The following is a 23,918-nucleotide window of genomic DNA, read 5'->3' as shown; positions in this document are numbered from 1 at the left end:
CTGCGGGTAATCCCAGAGACTGTGAGCTCGTGCATGCCATGGCCATGTGGCGCTCACAGAGAGCATTTCCTATCACCCTCTTCTGTCCTCTTGCCTTTACATTCTTTCTGCCTCCTCTTTGACGTCCCCTGATTTGGGTGTTGGGGTGATACAGGTCCTGTTCCCCACCGAGCACTCACAGTTACTGATTTTCGGCTCTTTGAATAGTAATAGATCTTGCATCAACCTCTGCCCCACTGCAAAAAAAAAGCTCCTCCGATCAAGGTTGGGGGTGGCACAAATCCATGGATAGAAGCATGGCTACTTAGAAGGCAGTTTAACAACATCAGTGGGTTCTCCCCTGGGGCTTATGACTTCCTTAACCATGGGTTTTGAGCATGTTTACAGTCCCAGAATGAATGAATTCCCTCTGTTCTTACACACCTGAGATTCTTCTCAAATGTCTCAGTGCACTGAACACATCAAACCCTTGTCTTCTACAGAGAGCTTCCAAGCTGGTCTACAAAGGACCTGGCAGATGATGGAAACCAATGCATCCAATTTAATACAGGAAGAAATCAAGGATACTCCTATTATTTGGCCTTCTAAAGATGACCTGGTGTTTGGGGGGTTGTTAGTTTGCTTATATGGTTTTGAGCCAGGTCCCAACTCTAATGAAGGCTTGTATGGGACTCGCTGTGTTATTCAGGCTGTCCTAAAGCTAACATCCTCAGCTTCCCTCATGCTGGGATTATAGGCATGAGTCACTATGCCCGACTCCACTCCGAGTTCATCTCTAGTTCTCTAGTGTAGTAAAAGAGATCGAGCATGCTTATGTTGAGAGACAAGAGTGAACACACATTTGCACTTTGCAGAACTTCAGTGCCAATTATTCCTAAAAGAAATGAAAATAGATAAATGGCAATTGTGTCCCATAGGGTAGAAAACTAGACTGTCAAAAAAGAGAAATGCAACAATGCTTCACCTTCTTCAACCCCTAGGACAGGCTACAGTTCTCTGAGTGAATCCTTTCAGCTGGACACCCCACTCCTTTACAGATATTCCATGGATAGTGACTGCCCCACAGATAGCAGCACCGCATACTGACTGACCCAACACAACAAAGTTAAGATACAGAAAGCAACTCCTAGATAACACCTGCCTGCCCTCTGCATGATCACACTTCCAGAACCCAAATGTCTGACGGTGAATGTCCAGCCAGAGTTTCCACCCAAGTCTTAGAATATCATTTAGTGTCTTCTCAACACCACGTGGATAGGAAGATGTCAATAGAGTGGACAAAAGACGCTTCAGTTGTTCCCATCACTGAATATGATGTTCATTCATTCAGTTTGTTTCATTGAGAGCTTACCATGTGTCAGATATCTGTCATGTGGAAGTTCTTATCCTTACGAAACTTAGCTCTGCTCTAGCTTTCTCAATTCCATTTTCAGATAAAGAAGTCAGGAGACCTTGAATGCCAATCTCCTCTCTATCTTTCCAAGGTCAACACTGAAAATCCATCCTCATGGTTCCAAGATGATGATTCTTACGACTTTGTTAAGTCTGATGCTTTCTAGTCAAGACATTATTGAGCCAATGGCTCAACAGTATTAGCTTTGCTAGGAGAGAAAGAAACATAAGTGACAATGTCCAATAATAAAGATTATATCTATTTCTTAACTTACTAGGTCGTGTGAATCCCTTGAGAAGTGCGTCAAATGTGGGGATTCCTGAAAACCACATGAACCTTGCAGTCCAGACCTGCCAATGGTGTCAGTATCTGGCAAGTCCAGAAATTTTGAGAAACTGTCGCTACTCGCCTGCCTTTGCAGAATGGAGGAAGGAGACTTCTTTAGACCTGAAGCTGGGGCTTCTTGCTTGTGAGGAATCCTTCCACTCACACCAGAGACACTAACGGGTGTTTGATGAATGTAGGCTATGGGTCATCAAAGCAGAATGGGCAGGAGGTGGCAAGAGATATCTGAACAGAAGAGGGAAAGGAGGGTTTAGGGGAGGTTGGGGAAGTGGGAAGGCCAGTAGAGAGGCAGCAGCTCTGGAGACTGCTGCTCACTTGGACCGTCAGCAAATACCCACATCTCCATATTGACTGACACATGCAGAGTCAATCAAGCCAAGCCTACCTGACACTGGGCTGCTCACAAACAGAAGGACTTGCTCCATGCCCATTCTTGGCACCACCCAGAACTGAGTCAGCCTCAGTGACACATTGGAGGCTGCCTAGTTTATCAAGAAAGGTAAGAAACTCTGGAGCTGTCTCACAAATATGCTGCTGTTGGGACAACCAGGAGTCCTTCTGTAAACAGTCCTGAAGTGCCCTTGTTTGCTTTCTGCACTGATGAAGATGTGGAACATTCATCTCTTTTGTCTCAGCCTTGAATCAGCCTTTTTGATGAGAGGAACCATTCAGGATTTTATTTAATTTATAGTGCCCAAAGCCATAGATGACTTCAAGTTTCACAACTTGGAAAATCCACCATAATGGAACATGTCTTTTCTTTTTTTCCCCCTTTGGTTTCTCTGTGAAGCTTTGCACCTTTCCTGGAACTCACTCTGTAGCCCAGGCAGACCTTGAACTCACAGAGATCAGCCTGCCTCTGCCTCCCGAGTGCTGGGATTAAAGGCATACGCCACTACCACCCAGCTCTACATGTCCTATTTTTAAACAAAGGCATAGATTCATTTTAATGAATCAACTATTTTAAATGCAAAGGCATGTCTGGAAAGCTGTGGGGTAAAATCTTGTAGTATAGGAAGAGACAGGAGCCAAAAATACACCCAATGAATTTGTGGTCCGTTATGTGAACTCCTCAGAATTACTTACACATGGAGGCTTTTATTTAGTGTGTCTAGGAATGAGACACAGTGATTGAAATTTACACAAGGGGAAACTGAGGATCTGAATGGTTATGTGACTCAAGTAAGAAGAAAGGGGATTTTATTTGAATTTGGTGTTCTGGTTCAAAAAAAAAAAAAAAAGAGGCCCAGACCAACTTGCAGGATTTCCTGGAGACACTAGAGAAAGTGCTTAGAACTGACGTCTCGCGAGAGCGCAGTCAGCTTCTCATACGTAGCTTTCTCTCCACAGAACCGAACACAGAACTCAAAAAGTGCCCAGTGATCCCAGTCCAGCCCTGAAAGTCGTTCCTTTGTTTAGTGCTGTTCAGTGGATCCATCGGGGCTTCGCTTCCACCACATCATTTGGTTTCTGGGTGGGGATCTGGGGCTGAATAAAAAGAAAGAGAAACATAAAGATACCTTAGCGGGGAAGGCCTCTCTCACTCTCAAGACTAGTAGGAGCAAGCTGATAATTCAGAATTCTAGCTCACTACACATTTTCTGCAAAGGTGGACAACATGGAGACCACATATTTCTCTGCAAAAATATTTTCACATAAGGATGTTAAGCTAGCAATAAGCCAGGCTAAGGCATGAGTATATACAGCCTTGGGGAGTGTATATACCCCTTCCCCAGATATTTCCTAGGAACCTCAGAAACAAACTTAATTTTTCTTTACAGAAAGATATCCTTCCCAGTGATAGAGATTTCTACCTGATCAATTGTAATCCTGTCAGTTGCCCTTCGGGAACCACTCTGTGTTCTCATTGAAATGTCTTAGGAATATTCTGAAGATGATAACTGAAGAACTCACCAAAATGGTACGCACAGGTATTGTAAATACACTGGAGCATGCCTCTCCCTTCAGAAGCCCTCACCCACACTCTCAGGTGAACCCTACTCTTTCCCTGAGTGCCCTGCTCCTACAAATCCTCAGACATAAGTCTATATTTAAAATCTTTGGATAAACTCCAGCTCTTATTCATTCTGGATCATGGTAAAATTCTTTACTATGGCAAAGCCATGGATCCAGCCTTAGCTGAGTGGCAGTCTCTGCATAGGATGACTCTGCTGCTACAGACCAACAGCGTGAAGCTGTGTCTGCTGCCGCATCCACTGCAAAGGGGAGCCAGGGAGCTTCTCTTTCCCACCCACGTGCAGTTTAGTTCAGTGGTATCTAATCTCTTTAAACGTCTTACATCGTATCTCAGAGACATAGCCCTGGAGACGTGAGCAAACACCTGAAGTCAGGACACTGGACTATGTTCTAATATTGTCACTGAAGGTCAGCAAATAGCTGAGTCACCGAGCTGTGGGGTGATGTCTGAGCTGTGTCAGGTCCCCAGGTCTCAAGTGCGTGGTGGTTGTGTGTGATTTAGAGTGAGCTGCAAGATAATGGGTCAACTTGCCTGCAAGAGATCCCTCCCGTGGGATAGGTCCATGAAGTTGCTTCTGCACAAGAAACTCATACTGACTAAGACTCATGCTGAGTTCCTCCCAGCAGTGTTTATTGAGACCACCAACAGAGGCTACCAAGCCGCTTCTCAAAAGGCACCCCTCAGGAGGAACTCAGTAGCTAATACCCGGCCTACTTCTGTTTCCACCTTCAGCGCTTTGGGCAAGTGTGAGCACTTTCTACACCTTGGCTTTCCACGTGTACTTGAAAGCAACACACAATATCAAAGAAAAGAAGGGGGGATTATAATGCTGCCTTCCTCATTGGATTGTTACAAATGAAAGGACCCCATGTGAGAAAGCTCATAGCCAGGGTCTGGCACATACATTGTTTTTATTTATTTTTTATTATTATTATTTTATTTTATTTTACAATACTATTCAGTTCTACATAACAGCCACAGATTCCCTTGTTCTCCCCCTTCTTGCCCCCTCCCCTTCCCCCCAGCCCACCCCCCATTCCCATCTCCTCCAGAGGAAGGCCTCCCCCAAGGACTGAGATCAACCTGATACATTTTTAAAGGTTAATGGATTAATTCCAGTCCTGAGAATTGAACCTAGAGTTTTGGGCATGCCAGGCAAGAGCTCTACCATACACATGTTTTAGTAAGTGTCAATTATTATGATGGTGTTTTTCTCTCTTAATGATTTTTTTTTTTCAATTGAGTGGATTCTCTATATAGGTCTATCTTATCGTGTAGGTGATGTTTTTGTTCTTCACAGGGTTAAAGAGCCTGAGCTCTAGGGTGAACTTTAGATAGGAGGAACAAAGGTCTAGAGAGCTGGTATTGTCCTGGATCTTATCAGGAGACTGAAACTCAGGTCCCCACTACCCTATTTTCACTTCTTATCACCCACAATAACTCGTCAGTGCCAAGTAAATGGCCCTTTCGAACCTGTAATCTCCGCTGCTGGCAGATTGTCAAAGATAGTTGGCCATGGCATTGTTAAAATGTTCCTGCTCTTGTAAATCTCAGAAGTCCACTAAGCTTCAGTGTGAATTTCGGACAGAGCACAAGAATCATAACAAGGGGATGTTTGAGGTTAGAGACTACTCAATATTCGTGTGTGCTCTCTAAGAGATCTTGATCTTTTGGTCTGGTGTTTCAGACCAATGAGCTTCATGACTCAATGTTCTATCTGTGTGTTGGGCGGGCCCCTCTGTATTGTTCTGTCACTGAGACAAGCATGAGTATTGCAGTCATTAAACGCCATGATCCCTTCTTTCATAGTTCAGGGTGACCTAAAATACATTTTTTTCCTGCAGAAAGGAGCCTTAATTATGGATCTCAGTCCTTGTAACCCTGTGTCCTTATTTGAAGACTGTGTCTTTCATGGCTGTGTATGGTTTTTTATTTGTTTATTTTTGCTTTCACTTTGAGACAGGTTCTCATTCTGTGGCCTAGGCTTGCCTGGAACTCACTATGCAGTCCAAGTTGGCCTTGGACTTTCTGAAGTCCTCCTGCCTCAGCTTCCAAAGAGTTGGGATTACAGGCATGAGCCACCATGCTTGGCTCTGTCTGGCTTTTTTCTTGCTGTGTTTGCCCTGCCTGAAGCGAGCTGGTAGAATCCAGTAAACCTTTCCCTGCTTTTCCCTTACACAATCCAATTCAGTACAATTCAATCCCTCAAAACATCTTATGCTCCTGTCCCTTGAGATGTGAGCAGACACTCGAGTCAGGCCACTAGAATGTTCTAAATCCATGGCATTGAGAGAAGCTGGCCATTCCAAGAGGCTAACTGTGTTGGATGTGTCTAATGCTGGGTAACCCAATACTGCTGCTGTTGCTGTTTAGAAGCATGTTGTGGGATGAAGACATCCATTCAACTTTTGATCTCTTCATAGAGTTTAACGGGGCACCAGGACCAATAATCAGTAGCAGGGAAACAAAGACAGACAGCTTGACCCACTGAGGCTGGCCTCTGACCTCAGATGCCAAGCTACTGGGTTTTCATTACTGCTCTTCAAAGCTCTGTGATGTAATCCTTTGGGCGCGTCTATTTCTCGGTGTCAAACAGCTTCTAGGAATTCACACAATGAGCAGGTTTTGGAAGAGTGCCAGCCTGTTCTCCAGCTTCCTTCTCTCTGCTTGTTATTCAGAATTCAGGTCAGTTTCTATCTCCAGATCATCCGAGCCTCTGTTATCGGATTCAGGCTTTGGTTTTCTCCGTGGGCTAGCACACAAACATTGTAACTGGGTCACGCTCTGACTTCAGTTCCGTCTTGTGTCATCCTGACAAACAATCAGCTGGACTTGTGCAATGGATGGGACTGATGTGGAACTGGGAAATCTGAGCAAGCTTCCCATCAGGAGGGGGTCAAGTCTTTAACACGTTAAAGAGACAAAACTCAATGGCCCGTTGTATTGAGAGTACACTGATCCCCATTTGAAAAACCAAACTGTGGAAGCCACAGTGACTTTGCCTTTATTTTCATGGAGAAAACTGGTCCTACAGTTAGCGTGCATTCATATTCAGAGTCCTGATGAGGTGGGAGACAGTGTGGAGGACATAGAGATAGCTAGATATCTAAAAGCGACAATAGTGTTTCGGTCCAAACTCATCTCTTTGCCACAGACCACATCATTTCCCACTAGAGGCTGAAAGTTCACAGACAAAGTTATCTCTGTTTCCTCTGAAAGCCAGTTTCTCACTCAAAAACATCCACAAGTGCTCTGTTTGTACAGGTGTGTCACCGCAGAGAACAAGACAACCACAAGGCTGACAGCATCTTGGGGAAGAAACAAACCAAAAATGGATAAATATATAAACCACCACACAAATTGGGTAATTGCCAGTGGTGGTTGATGACATGAAAACACACAGAGCCTAGGATAGGGTAGCTACAGTGGTGGGCAGGGCGGGAGTGACCGCATTAGACAAAAATCGGGGAAGGCCACCATTCAAGGTCAACCTGTGAGCCGACATGGGAAGAGGGATATGTCAACAGATCAGTCAGAAGCGTATTCCCCTCAAGAAGGGCAGGGGCAATGTTTTGAGGTGGGAAAGAGCTTGAGAGAGTGAAGGAGAGAGAAAAGGAGTCCGGTGAGAAACAAGATGACAATCACTTGCCCACCTGTATCTAGATAAAGTAGTAGGGCTCCATCCCAACTCAGAGATCCCCTGTGTGCCAAGATCTCTGACATGTCACAAAATGTGACTGACAGGGGAGGTCTAATGAAAGATGGAGGATAAACAGAAGCAAAGCATGGGTGTTTCCTATGGCTGTTCTGTTTCTGTAGAAATGAAAAGTTGTTTGAACCCCAAATCACTGTAATTCTTAAAGCCAATGGGTCTAGAAATTCTGGGTGAGCTCCAAAGTCTGGATGTCTTATTGAATTGGAGGGAACTGAAAGCTGGGTATGGAATAAAGAACTTGAATCTTTGAGATAGTGTCATAGGGAATGCTTGCCTCTGGACATGCTCTGCCCTTTTGTTGCTGTATGGCTTTATTAGTTACAGTTAGTTATGGTTCTGTTGCCAAGATAAGACACTGTGACCAAAGGCCATTTATGGAAGATAGAGTTTATTTTGGCTTACAATTCCATTGGGATGAGAGTCCATTATGGTGGGGAGGCATGGCAGCAGGAATAGGAACCTGAGGGAACATGTCCTCATCCACAAGCATGAAGCAGAGAATGAACTGGAGGTGGAAAGTGGCTGCAAACACTCCAAGCCCACTCCCAATGATGCGCTTCCTCCAGCAAGGCCACACCTCCCCATAACCTCTCAAAAAAGTGCCACTAACTGGTGACAAAGGGCTCCAATACGTGAGCCTTTGGGGGACATTTAATCATTTAAACCACCACAGTGGCCTTGAAGAAGTTACTTAGCGGTTTTGTTATAGTTTGGATTTCCAGTGCTTCTCTGAGAGCTCAGGTGATGAAGGCTTTGTCCCAATGTGGCACAACTGGGAGGCAGCTGGAACCTTTAAGGTTGGTAGCCAGAGAGTTGTCTCCAGGTCACTGGAGTATCTGCCCTTGAAAGGACAGCAAGACCCTGGTCTTCTCTGAGTCATCGCCATTGGACACTTCCAACAGAGGCCTGAAAGGGATGGGTCTGCCTGAGCATTGACTCAAAGGAATTAAAACCATGAGCCCATACAAGCCTTTCACTCTGTAAACCGATGCTCTCTGGAAGTGTGTGTGTGTGTGTGTGTGTGTGTGTGTGTGTGTGTGTGTGTGTGTGTGTGTGATGGAAAATTAGCTAGCTGGCATTTTCTTTGAGACTGTTCCCTCTCCTATGAAATCCTCACGTGGTTTGAGTGGGAGCACCTGACACAACGGTGGAGGCTCAGTGTGAGCTCTTCTCTCCATCCTCCCTGCCGTCCTCCCATGGACGATGGGAGAATGAACCTCCAAGGGAAGAGAGGTGCTGGTTAGCAAAGAGTAGAAGAGACAGAAGTGAGGACAGGGATGGTGTCTCTGGCCAGCGCTGTGCCTGGAATACTGCATTGGCTCATCAGTATTCCCAAATGGGTGAGTTCCGAAGTGCCAGGACTGGCTGCAGGGAGGACCGGGAGGGCCTCAGGCAATGCCAGATTTGGTATGTTTGGGTTTGTTCAGAGGCTGTGGCTCTTCCTCTGGTGTAAAATCTAGCTAGGGAGCAGTAGAAAGGCAATGGAGAGGCAAAGGATAGACATAAGCTTGTGTCTTGCCTTCCAAAAGTTATCCAGCGATTCATCTGCTGTTTGACTTCGTAAACTGGTCACTTTTCAAATAATTAAATATATTTCATTGTTTATATAAAAATTCAGAGATTATGAGGGGATCAGTACTCCACACATGAATAAATCAACATTTTATGGTTTATTTATTCTACCTGTTTAGATATGATTGAAATCAAATAGTATTATTCTCCTGTAGCCCGTCTTTATCGGTCACTATGCTGGAACCTAAAAGGTTCCCCATCAACATGAAGCTATGGCAACATCATGGCCCAGACTATGACTGAACAATGGCTAATTTAATTATCCTCCTCTGGTTGGGCACTCAAAATGCTTCTTATTTTCCTGCTGTACATGAGCCTGGGACAAAGATGAAGACAGAGAAGATATGTATATTCTGAGCAGTTGTGTACTTAAAGGACCTGGGACATACTGCAAAGCAGCTGGCTCCTCTTGATCCCGGTCACCATCCCAAGGAGTGGCCCTCATAGGGACCGTCTGAGAGTCTCAGCCCTAGGCTATCGTCTTGCCTAACACTGGAACTCCCAAACAGAGTCAACAGTGAGGATGCTGGTTCGGCTCCCTCCCATATGGACTGTGTGCTCTGATTAATGAGGAATGCAGTATGCAAACGACTGTGGCTGTACAACAAGAACCTGCAGTACCGGCCATGTGTCTCTTGCCTGACATCTGAATGCACCTTTGTGGTTTGGGTATGTTTTAAGGGTGCCCCAGCGAAGATTTCTTCATGTTTGAAGCTTTGAGGATATTGGGAAACAGATCTTTATGATGATGGGGCTTGCTAGGAGGTCATCAAGGGAGACGCCTTTAGAAGGGCCTAATGTAATTGTTGTGGGACTCTGGTTAATTCTCAAGAAAGTACTGTTACAAAGAACAAGCTTGTTTATAAGAAGTAAACACCAGACACGTACAGTAAGTGTGTGACCTTTGGGAGGTGACACCATGACTGTGAGTCGATGGTTCTGTTCGTAACCCTTCACTAAGCCTCTTGGAATAAAGTTCAGAGGCAGATTCCCAACTCCATATAAAGACAAGCATGGTGGCTCTCCAAGTCGAAGCTTCCTTGTGATTACTGCAACATCACTCAGTTTAGCTCCTCATTATTCACCCGATTTTGGCTCCACAGTGCCTGGCAGTTTCTAGAAGCTAATGTCTGAAAATATGCTGGCATATAAATTATTCTGCTGTATGGCTTTCCAGGAACTCCCAAAGTGCTCTGAGCCCTGGTAGTGGAGTTGGATTCATAGGAAGTTTCTCATCCAATCTACTGGGAGGGAATCCAGGGCCATAAGCCTAGAACAGGCTGGGAATCTCAGTGAGCACACTAGTGTCAAGACATGCACAGTTTGCAGATATCAAAATAATTCGCCACCATTCTCCAGCTAACCTGTCCAATCCAGAAAGTGTAACAGAAGCAATGGACAAGCACTGTCTTGTAGTAGCTTAATATTTAAACCAATACTGTCTACTGAGCTAACGAGGCTGCTCAGGGCCACTCAGCTCAGGGCCACACTGTGAACCAGAGTAACACTTGGTAATTTCCAAAATGCATACACTGTATGTGCATCATATCGACCCTCATCCTTTACAACTAGATCCTCACACACACACACACATCTCCCTGCCAACTCCCAGCCTCATTGCCCTGCCTTTTAAATAGCCCTTTAAGTCCAATATATACACATGTGTGTGGAGCTATCCACAGGCGCAGAGAAGACCTACAAAGACCACACCCCTAAAAATAAACTGACTCTTGCTCCTCCGGCAGCCATCAACTGTCAAGAGCTCCTCAGCAAATGCTGGAGCCCCATGATCCTCTCCCCCATCCAAGTGGGTATGTTCAGTGGCTTGATCTCGTGTAGGTCTTATGTAGACAGTCATGGTTGCTGTGATTTCATGAGGGCACTGGTCATGTCGCATCCAGGAGCCACCACATCACAACACTCCTCCTCAACTGCTTTCTCTTAAAATCCTTCTCCCCATATGTTCCCAAGGCCTGTGGGGTGGGGATTGGGATATAGACATCCCATTTCCTATGGCTGAACACTTCTGAGGGACTTGTTACTCTTAACTAAACCCCAAGGAATGCATTCGGAAAATCCCTACAGGAAATAGCATTCTCAATGGGATGTGGCTCCTTGGCATTTGTAGGGGCAAAAGAAAAAGAAAAATGCCCCTCTAACTCAGAGTTTCTCCTTTGATGAAGATGAAGAAAGATTCCAAGTATAAGCTGGTCCAGTCGGTCACCTGAGTGCAGGGGACCACAAGGCATTGCTCTGGGTTGTCTCTGGAGTTCCTATGTGAATGAAGGAAATCTTAGAACAGATAGATCATCCAGGGGAGTCGCCAGTCCATTTCTTCCAGTCACCTTCCTATTGCTCAGTCTAAGGACAGCAGTCCTGTCCTGGTGCTCAACAGCACGGTGACTCCAGGAAAAGGCTGCCCTCCTGCTCAGGGGCTCAGTGTCCTTCCCTCCACTTATCCACTGCTTCCAGCATTTGCTTTCATGTGTATGCAAAGGAAGTGTTGAGCTCTCCCAAGTGCGTACACTGCTGTGCAGAGTCAGTTTGCAAATCAATCTCATACTTACCCAGTTCTCCCTAATGTATGAACAGGTTTCCCCTCTTGCCTTCAACCAATGAGCTAGAGGAAATGAAAATAACTTTCTAAGGAGCTGAACATAGCAGAGTCTCAACCCCTGTCCTTTGTTCCAAGGATATATGATGAGCTAGGAGTGAGGTTGCCCAAGAACTAAACCCATGTGTGTGTGTACACAATGTGGTGTGTGTGTGTGTGTGTGTGTGTGTGTGTGGTGTGGTGTACATGGCATATATCCTTCATGCATATGTATATGTAGCATGAAGTATAAGTATGTGGTATATATGTGGACATGTGTGGTGCATGTACTGTGTTTGTTGTGTATGTGATAAGTGGTATGTGTTTATGTCATATATGCTGTGTAATGTGCCTAATATCAACAAGGTGTACATGTGTGTGGTATGACATGTGGTGTAATATACGTGGTGAAAGCTGAGTTCCCAATATGTGGTACTTATGTGACATTTATAATGTGAATGTACTGTGTGAATATAGGTAGTATGTAGCATGTGTACTGTTTCTATATTGTGGCTATCATGTACACTATCATGGGTGATGAGTGTACTGTGGTGTGTGTGTGTATGTGTGTGTGTGTTATTTGTGGTGCATATACATTCTCACTTGTATCCTTAGGTGTGAGGGTTGGAAGGGTACAGCCATTGTTCCATTGCTTCCTTGCCTCTCTCTATTACCCCCTGGAAGTTGGCGGGAGTGCTGCTTATACCCAGAAACTAACCATTGTGGTTTTCTCATGAAGTCTCCACAGCAGCTGCTCTGAGCAGCTCCTTAAGTACCCCACTTCTGACTTCCTTCCCCTGAGCTGGGGAGCATAAGGCAGAACAAAGCAGGGGCATCATGGAGGAGCAGAGCGACAAAGGGTCTTTATTACCCCCTACTTTCTAAGAACTAGTCTTGGGGACACTCTAACCACATTCCTCAGGCCATTTACCACAGCCAGGGAAGCCTATGATAGGCATTGTATCCTCAGCTGGCACACAGCATCCAGCCCATATCCAGTGTCCTTGAAAGCCAGAAGAAGCCAGGGACCACAGAGCATGTGACTAGAATGACCAAAAGCCGCCTGTCGGGGACAAGAAGAGCAGAGGGGGCAAAGGTGAAATATTTTGTTTATAGCCAGTGTCCCTTGGCTGTGTTCAAGACAACCTTATGTGCTGACTGGCTCGAGCCAAAGCTTATGCCCTCCCTTGCTTAACCCCAGGGGTAGGTCAAGAGCTGTGCAAACTGACCTGACAGACCTGTTGACAAAAAAATCTCTTTACGTGGGAGTCAGAAACCAGAGCAGCTGAGCAAACCTCCCGTCACCACCCTGTCAGCGCCAGCACTCGGTGTGATGGCGGGTGCTCCGAATCAAGGGTGGCATGATGCCTACTTAAGGAGGTTTCCCAGTTCCATTAAGATGAGCTCATGCTTCAGAATTGGTGAAGGATGGATAACAATGCTCAGGGCACTGAGGGAATAACCCTGAGTTTAAAACAAGCTTCCTGGAAAATGTCACACCCGAATTCATGCCTGAGAGGTGAGTAATCTCAGTCTAGAACGACAGGGAAGAGAATTCCAGGTAGGGGCTGTTCGCAAATGTGAAAACCTGGAGCCTATAGAAAAATGCAGAGAGCTTCTCATGGGAGCCAGGATGAGAGGCGGAGCCACACGAGGCTGGAGAGATAGGCAGAGACAGGCAGGAGCAGAGGGAACTTTGCTCACATGTGCGAGGTGGGTGAGTGGCAAGAGTGGTCAGGGGCAAGCGAGCTGACCAAGTAGAGGTGTGTGGAACCTTTTAGTCAATATGAGAAGCATGTCTGCTCAAGCTCACCTGGTGATAATGAAGCTTCAGACAACAAGAGTTGATTTATGGGTTAAGATGTTTCTAGAACAAGGACCCAATGAGTAATTGCTCCCATTCCCCAGGAAAGAAACTCTCTGAATAGTGTGACATATGACATGCAGTAACATCTAATTGTACAGAGTCCAAATGCCTCCATTGCTCAAAGGTTGGTTGAATGAGCATGTGGGAGAGGACATTTGTTTCTTGGGGCATGTGGCTTGTTGGTCAATGTTGTTGGGATCCAAATGAGCAGGGAGAAAAGCTCATCATACACTCAGGGCAAGTGCAGGTCTAGGGAGAGCATTTCACAAGCATAACACCTCCATATGTAACAAAGACTCAAGAAATCCCCTAGTAGGATGCTCCTGTTTCCTAAAGTATACTTCTGGAAAACTACACTGTCTTCTGTCTTTCTTCTAATCCACCGTCCTGAGGATCAGCCATGACCCTTGGTGGTGAGGAAGCTCATGGCTCTGTGGTGCTGTTCTTTTCTGCTGTTCTTTCTTCACACCCCTGGCCCTCCTGCAGAGTCTCCCTTGGTGCCCCCCAGCCATTCTCATCTTGTCTTCCGGTCTCTAGTCTCACTCCTCCATCAAAAGGAGACTGCTTCTCTGTTCCTCTTTTGTTCGGATTTGGTTTTGATTTTGGTTTTCCAATTGATTCCAGTAAACAGTGAATGTGCTCCAAGGGATACGTGATTTTAGTCGCGCTTGACTAGCATGACTCAACACACCAGAAAAACTTCAGGATTTGGTCCATTTCCCAACAAAGCAGAATGGCAGTCCTTTACTCAAGTGCTTCTTTTTCACCCAAGCTAAAAAGTGACACTTCTCACCTTCATTGTCAACCTGATCCATGAAGTGGCTTCGCTCACCCCTGTAGCATTCTGTGCCACGGAAACATGGACTAAACCTCTGTCCCTTCTCAGCAGGGATGCGCATCTCTGTCATTTGACTCTTAGTAACGCTCAGCAAAACTCCAAGAGACCTGGACTAGGAAGAGCTGTGAGAACTTCTGGAAAGCTGAACAGGTCTGAGAATGAAGGCCATAAAAGTGCAAGAAGGAATCACATTAGTCACCAAGCATGTATCATTTCAAACCTTTCAGGAAGCCTCGTGCCATCTTAGCAAAGGTGCCTTTTCCTGCTTATCGGGCACACCCCTCCTCCAAGCCTTGCTACCCATTATGAAAATGTTACTAAAGAGCTGATGGGTGTTTTCTACTCACAGCATCTTTGGTTTAAGCTTGTGCACAATTTTAAAATCGATATGAAATTTTTAAAAAAAAATCATATTTGTCAGATGGTGGTAGCACACATCTTTAATCCCAACACTTGGGAGGCAGAGGCAGGTGGGTCTCTGTGAGTTAGAGGCAAGCCTGGTCTACAAAAGTGAGTTCCAGGACAGCCAGGACTGCTAAACAGAGAAATCTTGTCTGGAAAAACTGAAAATAAAAATCCTGCTTGTTCCTTTTTGCATCTACTATCTTCTCAATGCTGGGTGCAGTGTAAAAGGTGTTGAACACTAGATGGCTATGAAATGTCCCAGTCAAGTACAGCAGCTAACATTTTGGGGCTTCATGCATAAGCCAATCAAACTCCTAGCATAGGAGTTTGAATTCGTCAATTAATTCATTTATCTCTCAACACAGTCCTGCAACAGGAGACTATTATTTTCCCCATTTTATAAACAAGGATGTGGAACATAGGGGGGAAAAGTTAAGAAACTTCTGCTAGATGTTGGGGGACACATTTCTAGTTTTAGAACTTGAACAGCCAAGGCAGATGGATCAATATAAGTTTGAGGCCAACCTGATCTATATATCAAGTTCTAGGTCAGGCAGGGCTACATAGTGAAAATCTATACAAAACACAACCATACACACACATCAAAAATAAATAAATAGGTAGATGTAGATGAATTTCTAAACGGTCTTATTAAATAAAACAACTCAGAGCCAGATATAGGGGTGAAAACCTAAGAGATCAGAGAAATAGGGAAACGCACAGCTAACCTTACCTCACCAACTCCACAGCTTCCAAAATCAAGATACTTCCTGTCTACCCACACCTATATGCCTTGCTGTTCTACCATCTGATTTGCCCTCTCTGTCCAGCTACATCACTTCCTCTTCCTGCCCAGCTCTGTCAATTGCTGTCTGTCTGCACAGGCCTCCAGACCTCCATGGTTCACTGGTGTTGGAATTTAAGGCGTGTACCACCCCACCTGGCTCTGTTCCCAGTGTGGCTTTGAACTCACATAGATCCAGACAGAGCCCTGCCTGCCAAGTGAAAGGATGAAAGGCGTGTGCTGTCTTTGCCTGAGTTGTATATAGTGGCTGGCTTTTTCTTCTGATCTCCAGGCAAGTCTTATTTTACTGGGAGACCCAGTATATTAGGGAACACAATACATCACCACAGGTAGATAGATAAGTAAATAAATAAAAAGAAAGTTAAAGAACTTGTCCTGGTCATACAAGGGGTCAGTGGTAAAGCAGGGACTCACATCTGTGCGGTCCCATCCCAGGTTGGACTTGGTTTGTCTGCTGCCTCTGCTGTTCACACTGTCTCTGTGGGAAAGTACTTTACGGTTGGGAGCCTCTGCGTTCTCACTGGTATAACTGAATACTTAATGTCTCTTTACTGCTCTAGTGTGAAGATGAAGAGCTCCGCGTGTTTAAAGGACTGGGCACCATCCGTGGTAGATGCATGTTGACCTCGTGTGTTATCTATTACTGTTGAGTCCAGCTGGCCTCCCCGCCGCAACCACTTTGTACCCAGGGTTGAAGATGAGAACCCAACGTTCCAAACTCAACTCATCAACAAATCATCATTCAGATGGTAACCAAGGACAACCACATTGGCTGTTCTCAATCAGCAGCTCTCCTGTTGGGTTTCCCTTTAGCCCTCCAACCAACTAGGGCAGATAAAGGATATCACTGGTCAGTCTGTTTCTCTCATTAGCCCATTTGGCCCAACTCAGCCATCCCCAGCCTCCACTTGACCTTCACATCAGTAATCCTAGGAAAGGAGTTTCTAAAAAATAAAAATAAGAAGTTTCTAAATAAATAAAAGGTGGTTATATCCCAAAAGCTACAATAATTTAAAATGGATTACTTTATACTAAAGCCTCCAGAATTAATAAATTATCTTCAGTTCCAGATGCTCTGAAATGACTCCCATGTCCTCAAATGTGATTTTTGACTCACATGATAGCCTTTGTTTTCAGGAAATCCAGGCCCCAAACATTCTTCAGATTTACTGAGAGTAACCTAATCATTTTTATGAAAAGATAAAATATTAATTCATATAATCCATTTATATAAGTAAGAAAAGCACTTTACAACTTTCCTCAGAAATATTAAATAGAGATAAAAAGGAAGAGTCGGAAATGGAACTGGAAATAAATTTTTGTGCTAATATTTATCAAGATAGGTCCAAAACAACTATTGAAAGACGATATGTTCTTCTTCCCCATTGTAGTTATTCTTAGTGGGTCTCCTAGTCCCCTTGAAAAGAAGCAGGAATGAGTTGATTTTATAACAAAAAATGTGCAAAGAAATTAACATGGCAATGGTCATGAACCATCAATAGAAAAACTCAAAGATAAACCTACAGAGAATGGCGATCTGGCTTGCCTACCTAAAAGGGAGTTCTTACTTTGACTTTATACTACTGATTTTTCCTCAGTTCTTTTTCAAATGATAAAAAAAAAAAAAGTGATGCTCAGAGGAGACTGTTCAGCTTTGCAGAAGGCCTGAGTTCGGCTACGAGCACCCACACTGGGCTGCTTACAACTGCCTGTAACTCCAGCTCCAGGTGATCTCATGCCCTCTTCTGGCCTCTGTGGAGAACTGCACTCATGTGAACAAACCCACATACAGATATACACACATACACATAATTTAAAAATAAAGTAAAATCTTATAAAAAAGGGTAAGATACATATCAATTGAAAAGAGCAAAGTCATCTTGTTCTCTACACCTCATTTTACATCCTGGCTGCCCAAATGATGCTTCTTCCAAGTCTTTACTGAAAATGTCAAATGTTATCCTTTTATATGAAAATATATTATATTAAAGGATAAATATATCCTTTTATATTAAAGTTATATTTAATATAATCCTTTCATAGTAAAATGTTACCCTTTAATATTAATTATAATATGTTAAATGCATTTAATATTTTACATTTAAATACATTATGTATTTCCATGTGTTAAAACATATATAATGTAATATATTACATTAAAATGATGTGTGTGTGTGTGTGTGTGTCATACGACACAGAGAAGTGATTTAAAGATAAAAGTGGGAACAATTCCTTCTTCTGGAACTGGCCGTTGGTCCCATGAAGCCTCTCTGCGTGGGCACAGAAGGGGAGCAAGGCCAGGGTTCCCAGAGCCCCACAGTGCATGTGTCTGTCTACAGGCTGCACACAACTGTTCTTCCACTTCTTCATGTGCAAATTTTCCTCTTGGGTGACGAAGATAGCTGCACTAACCCAGGCACAATGCCTGGAAAGTGCCTGACATGATACAGCAAATGTTAAGTGCATCACTTCTGCCAGTATGGTTACCACTGCACACATGGTGTTAAATACACTCTTGCCAGCATGGTTACCACCGCACACATGTGTGTTAAGTACATCACTCCTGCCAGTATGGTTACCACTGCACACACATGTGTTAAATACATCACTCCTGCCAGCATGGTTACCACCACACACATGTGACAAGCTGAAAGGAGAAAGATCTAGTCAGGAACACTGCATCATTGTACAGAGTTTATATTTATTAAAATTACTTTGGTATTGAATTTTATTTGAATTTGAGTAGAGTATGAGAATGAAAAGGCTAACTGAAGAGATATTTCACCTTGAAGTAAATGTTTTGTTTTGTATTTTCCCATAAGAAATGTTGTTTCCAACAAGGTCTTAAAGAAATGGAGTTTAAGAAGAAATAAAGTGAGCCGGGCGGTGGTGGCGCACGCCTTTAATCCCAGCACTCGGGAGGCAGAGGCAGGCAGATCTCTGTGAGTTCAAGGCTGGCCTGGACTACCAAGTGAGTTCCAGGAAAGGCGCAAAGCTACACAGAGAAACCCTGTCTTGAAAAACCAAAAAAAAAAAAAAAAAAAAAAAGAAGAAGAAGAAATAAAGTGAAAGTTCTTTCATGAATGAAAAAAAAAAGGCTTTGCTTCAGCTTCCATGGGTTACTAGCATTTCTGCCAAGGATCTCTCCACACTTATCAAATGCTTATCATTCTAGGACATTTTTAAATGTTTGTCATAACTTTTATAATTAGTAATGACAATCCACATAAATTCATTCACTGTCAGCAGCAAAGTTAGTGAATTTCTGCAATTTTTCTTTCTTGACATTTTTTTAACCCTTTGTTGGATTCCAGGAAAGCATTGCTACTTGTTGAATGATTTGTTTTTTAATCTCCAAATATGGCTCATAGTTAACCCTTGAGGTTCCACATTTGGCAATGTCTTGAGACTGACTTTAGATCTGAACACCCGGCTGGATATGTATACCATTTGGGGGATATGCTGGATAGTTTTATGTCACCTTGACACAAGCTAACGTTAGCTGAGAAGAGGGAACCTCAATTAAGAAAATACATCTATAAGATAGGGCTGAGTTGGCAAGCTTGTAAGGCATTTTCTTGATTAGTGATTGATGTGGGAGGGACCAGCCCAACATGGGTGGGGCCATCTCTGGGCTGGTAGTCCCGGGTTCTATGAGAAAGCGGGCTGAGAAAGTCATGAGGAACAAGCCAGTAAACAGAACTTCTCCATGGCCTCTGCATCAGCTTCTGCCTCTAGGTTCCTGCCCTGCTTGAGTTCCTATCCTGACTTCCTTTAATAATGAACTGTGCTGTGGAAGTGTAAGCCAAATAAACCCTTTCCTCCCCAAGTTGCTTTGGTCATGGTGTTTCATCACAGCAATAGAAAGCCTTGCTAAGACAGAAATTGGTAGTAGGAGTGGGGTATTGCCTTAACAGACCTGACCATGTAGTTTAGGGGAAGATTGTGGAAGGACTTTGGAACTTTGGTCTAGAAGAGCCATTGAGTGTGGAGACCTCAGTGGGCGTTCTGTTGGAGTTTTGAAGATAAGAACGTTGAAAGCGGTGCAGACAATGGAAGCCTGGCTTGTGAAGTTTCAGAGGGAAGCAAAGACTCTACCAAGCTGTTTGTGTGAAGAATCTGTGGTGCGTGGTCACCTGGAGCTGAAGAATCAGCTGTGATTAACAAGACACCAGAGCCACTAAGGTGAAGTATTTGTTTTACTGGAACAATGGACACTGGTTAGCTGGAGCTGAGAAATTAGTGGATATTAAGAGGAGACCAGCATTGTTGAGGTGAAATCTAGGAAGTGTTTCCTGAGAGTCAGCACACAGAAGCTGTGTTCCAGAGGCAGCCAAGGTTGTACCTCAAGCTGGCAGCTAAACTTGGTAGTGTAAGAGTCCCCCAAGTGGAACTGGTATTGAAGGCATGAAGGGAAGCAGCTGAGATTTGGCACTGTGAGAATCTAGGAAAGGCTTCTAGTGGAGGTGTGGCTTTAGTAGCAGTGGAAGGTCCAGAATTGAAGGGGTCATGCAGAGAAGTTGAGGCTTGGCACCATGAAGAAAGCCTATGAGAGGCTACTAATGAAAGTACAGCCCAGTTGGAGCAGAAGACCCAGGATTTTGGAGAAGTCAGTACCATGGGATGACCACCAATAACAGCAGCAGCTGTGGAATGGAGCCAACCTGCGCCTAGAAGTCAAGCTGTGTGTGTGTGTGTGTGTGTGTGTGTGTGTGTGTGTGTGTGAGTTGCAGTGAGTGGAACCCTTTGGAGGAACCCAAAAGATCGTGAGTAAATCTCAGATATGTGACTTTGAGTTATTTATACTTCTGGAGTGTGGTTTTGCTCTGCTTTGATTTTGGCTGGGCCATGGTTCTCTCCTCTTGAAGCAGAAAGTATCCAATTTATTTTTGTATTTATGTGAGTCCACAGTTGAAAGATTTCAAAATTTTAAAAGAGATTTTGGATTTTTAAAGAGACTGGATATTTTAAAGGGAGCAAACTTTTAATGCGTTTGAATATGAAAAGACTATGGGACTTTCAAAGCTATGTTTTTAAAGTGAGCTATTGGGGATGAATGAGAAAGGAAAGGTGGTGGTTTTAATGGTGATGTGTTTGTGTGTCAAGTTGACAAGGGGTCATTTGTTCTGGATGGTTTCATGTCAACTTGACACAATCGAAGGCCATCTGAGAGGAGAGACCTTTAATGAAGGAAATGGCTCCATAGGATTGGGCTCTAAGACATTTTCTTAACTAGCGATTGATGTCGGAGGGACCAGACCACCATGGGTGGTGCCATCCCTGGCCTTGTGGTCCTGGGTGCTATGAGAAAGCAGGCAGAGCGAGCTATGAGGAACAAACCAGTAAGCAGCATCCTCCATAGCCTCTGCATCAGCTCCTGCCTCCAGGTTCCTGCCCTGTTTGAGTTCCTGCCCTGACTTCCTTTGATGATGAACTGTGGTTTGAAAGCTCAAGCCAGTTAAGAACCCTTTGTTCCTCAAGTTGCTTTAGTCATGGTGTTTCGTCACAGCAATAGAAACCCTAAGACAGTGGGTAACTCCTTTTGCCTTAGGACCCCATAATTTTATGGCACATAATATCACTATAGGAAAATCAAGGCCAGCTGACATTGACTTTTTTGTTTGAGTTTGTGAAAAATGATTTATTATGCTCAGTAGCTCAAGTAGCTTACATTATGTCTCTTTTTAATACAGAAACTGGTTGCATCCTGTGGCCTCACTAGTGTCTCTTTTTTCCCCACTTGAGGGATATTTGGGTCTTTTAAAGTATAGGGTCAATATGGATGATGCCTTTGTAACCATCTGGAAAACAATTCTTTATTGGATGGGCTATTTCAAAAATAGACTATCCAAATGAATATTTTATCTTCTCGTCATTAAAATTTGTAGTTGAGTCCAATAATGACTTTGCTATGGATCATATACTGAAATCAGCAAGTTCTCCTTTTAATTTAACTCTCCTTCTCTTGACCCTTCTCCTCCCTACTTCTCCTCTTCCTCCTCCTCCCCACTCATCATCTCCTCTCCTCCCTCCCTCTCCTTCAACTTCTCCCTCCTTCCCTTCCTCCCCCTCCTCTTTCCCTTCCTCCTCTTCTCCTCCTGATCCTCATCTTCTTCTTATATTTATGAAACAGGGTCTCACTGTGTAGCACTAGCATCCTTAAACTCATTATGGCTGGCCTTGAACTCTCAATCCTGCCTCAGCCTCCTGAAAGACGGCTTGCAGGTATGTGCCACTATGTGTAGCTGTTAAGTCAAATGTCCGTTAGAACTTTGTCTTAAGCTGAGCTGAATTCTCACTCTTAGTACATTCATTTGGAGTATAAAGCAAGTGCTAAGAATCATGTCCCATCTGGCATTTTCCTCTAGCTTGTCCTTCTCCCAGGCCTCACACCTCTGCTCCTTTGTACTTCTTGCCCAATGGTAACTTTGTGTCTGTCCTGGGTTGATTGGATCATCACATTGCCCTTCCATCTGGTCCATGTTTATTCAGCTCCAACCACGCATTCTGTTTGCTCTGATAAAGGCTGTGTTGCTGTTTTCCCACTGAGCCATGGCTATCAGCTGAGTAGACACCCTGTATTCTGCCCACTGATCCTGGAAAAGTACCAGAGGTTTGGAGGGTTGGTTTTTGTTTTTGTTTTTTTTTTTTTTTGTATTTATTTTACAATACTATTCAGTTCTACATAATAGCCACAGATTCCCTTGTTCTCTCCCTTCCTGCCCCCCTCCCCTTCCCCCCAGCCCACCTCCCATTCCCACCTCCTCCAGGTCAAGGTCTCCCCCAAGGACTGGGATCGACCTGATAGACTCAGTCCAGGCAGGTCCAGTCCCCTCCTCCCAGATTGAGCCAAGCGTCCCTGCATAAGTCCCAGGTTTCAAACAGCTAACGCATGCAATGAGCCCAGGACCTGGTACCACTGCCTAGATGCCTCCCAAACAGATCAAGCCAATCAACTGTCTCACCTATTCAGAGGGCCTGATCCAGTTGGGGGCCCCTCAGCCTTTGGTTCATAGTTCATGTGTTTCCATTCATTTGGTTATTTGTCCCTGTGGTTCTTAATGGATTCTGCTCCTTTCTTTTTAATTTCTTTTTTTCTTCCTAAAAGAACAGCTTTGGGTCCTCACTCCAAATGCTTGTTACCATGTGTCAGAACAAGACTGATTTCATCTGGCTAGCATAAATGCAGGCGTTAGTTCCTCCCAGGTGTCTCCTTCCTTGTGTCCTGGTCACGATGTCTGGGTAGAAAGCCACTCCTCAACAACTTGCTTTCCATTCAACTCCTCAAGAGCCAAACCCCAACCTACAGGGAGAGGCTCTTCTTTGGGGATATGGCTCACAGTGGGAATTCTGATGGTTCTAACCACCCAGTTCTGTGGCTTGTGAGAGAGGGCTGGAGAGGGTCCATTGTGAGCCAACACTTCAAAGATGTTCTCTGAGACCTTGGGTTTTTTCCTGAACCATCCAGCTATGGACTTTGTGGCTGTAGCCTAAGGCCTCCCTCCCCACTGTGAATGCTGGTAACATTTTCATGGTTCTAAACTTTTTATTAGACTTGGTGAAGAAAAATATGATGATGGTGCCATTAATTCATTCTTACCTCAAGTTTTGTTTCTTGGTGAGATTTTTCTTTTAGGGTGTTCTCTGAAGCCCAGAGGGCCAGTCCCTCTTCTCGTCTCCCAATGCACTAGTATCCACTAGTTAGCCCAACTCAATGATCTAGTTATGGTGTAAGAATCTTTCTCTACCTGCAATGTGCTGATCTTCCTCCAAGTCAAGAGGCCTGCCTTCTGGACTCTCCACCCCACCTGCTCTTCATCTAGCTACTCAAACTTGACTATTAACTCCTCATATCCTCTACTCTTCAGCTCTTCATCTAGGGCCTGGATGACTACAGGGCTTCCATGGGGCCAGTATTTGTCCTGTTGGTCACCAATGGATGTTTGGTACCCAAAAGAGATCATAGGCTAAGCATTTCCAATATCAATCTCTCTCTGTGTGTGTGTGTGTGTTTACATAATTCTGCAGTGGCTTCTTTATCTCTCTGTCTAGAACGTGGGTCTGCTTGATGGCGATGCTTCAAGAAGAAGCTGTTTCCTTGCCTTATATCTTTTTTCACTTTTATGTGATGATGATAACAATGATGAAGATGATGATGACAATGATGTTGATGATTCTGGAGATGGAACTCAGGCCCTGCCACATGATGGTCAAGAGTTCTGGCTCACATTTATTCCCTCCACAAACCTCTATCTAGTTCTCTACCCTTCCAGGCAGTTCACCTGCTGTCTTACCACAAGGACCCCATTGTGTTTTCTAGATCCCACCTCCCTTTGGATCTCTTCCTCCCATGACCTCCTCTCTCATGGTGCCTTTCTAGTTTCACAACCTACATACATGTATAGTT

At 44.3% G+C, this 23,918-nt stretch overlaps 1 long non-coding RNA gene across 1 annotated transcript in view; it reads right to left on the bottom strand.

The window, feature by feature from the left end:
* Positions 1-2,824: 2,824 nt before the first annotated feature.
* Positions 2,825-23,918, bottom strand: part of LOC121829489 (uncharacterized) — a 92,904-nt gene continuing 71,810 nt past the window's right edge. Inside the window, exon 3 of the long non-coding RNA XR_006072371.2 lies at positions 2,825-3,226. This is a non-coding gene — a long non-coding RNA (uncharacterized LOC121829489). The remainder of the gene's footprint in view (positions 3,227-23,918) is intronic.

The sequence above is a fragment of the Peromyscus maniculatus genome, chromosome 1, assembly GCF_049852395.1.
Source record: "Peromyscus maniculatus bairdii isolate BWxNUB_F1_BW_parent chromosome 1, HU_Pman_BW_mat_3.1, whole genome shotgun sequence".
NCBI lineage: Eukaryota > Metazoa > Chordata > Mammalia > Rodentia > Cricetidae > Peromyscus > Peromyscus maniculatus.
Note: the sequence above shows the minus strand (reverse complement) of the source record. Positions and strands in the feature narration are given on the sequence as shown.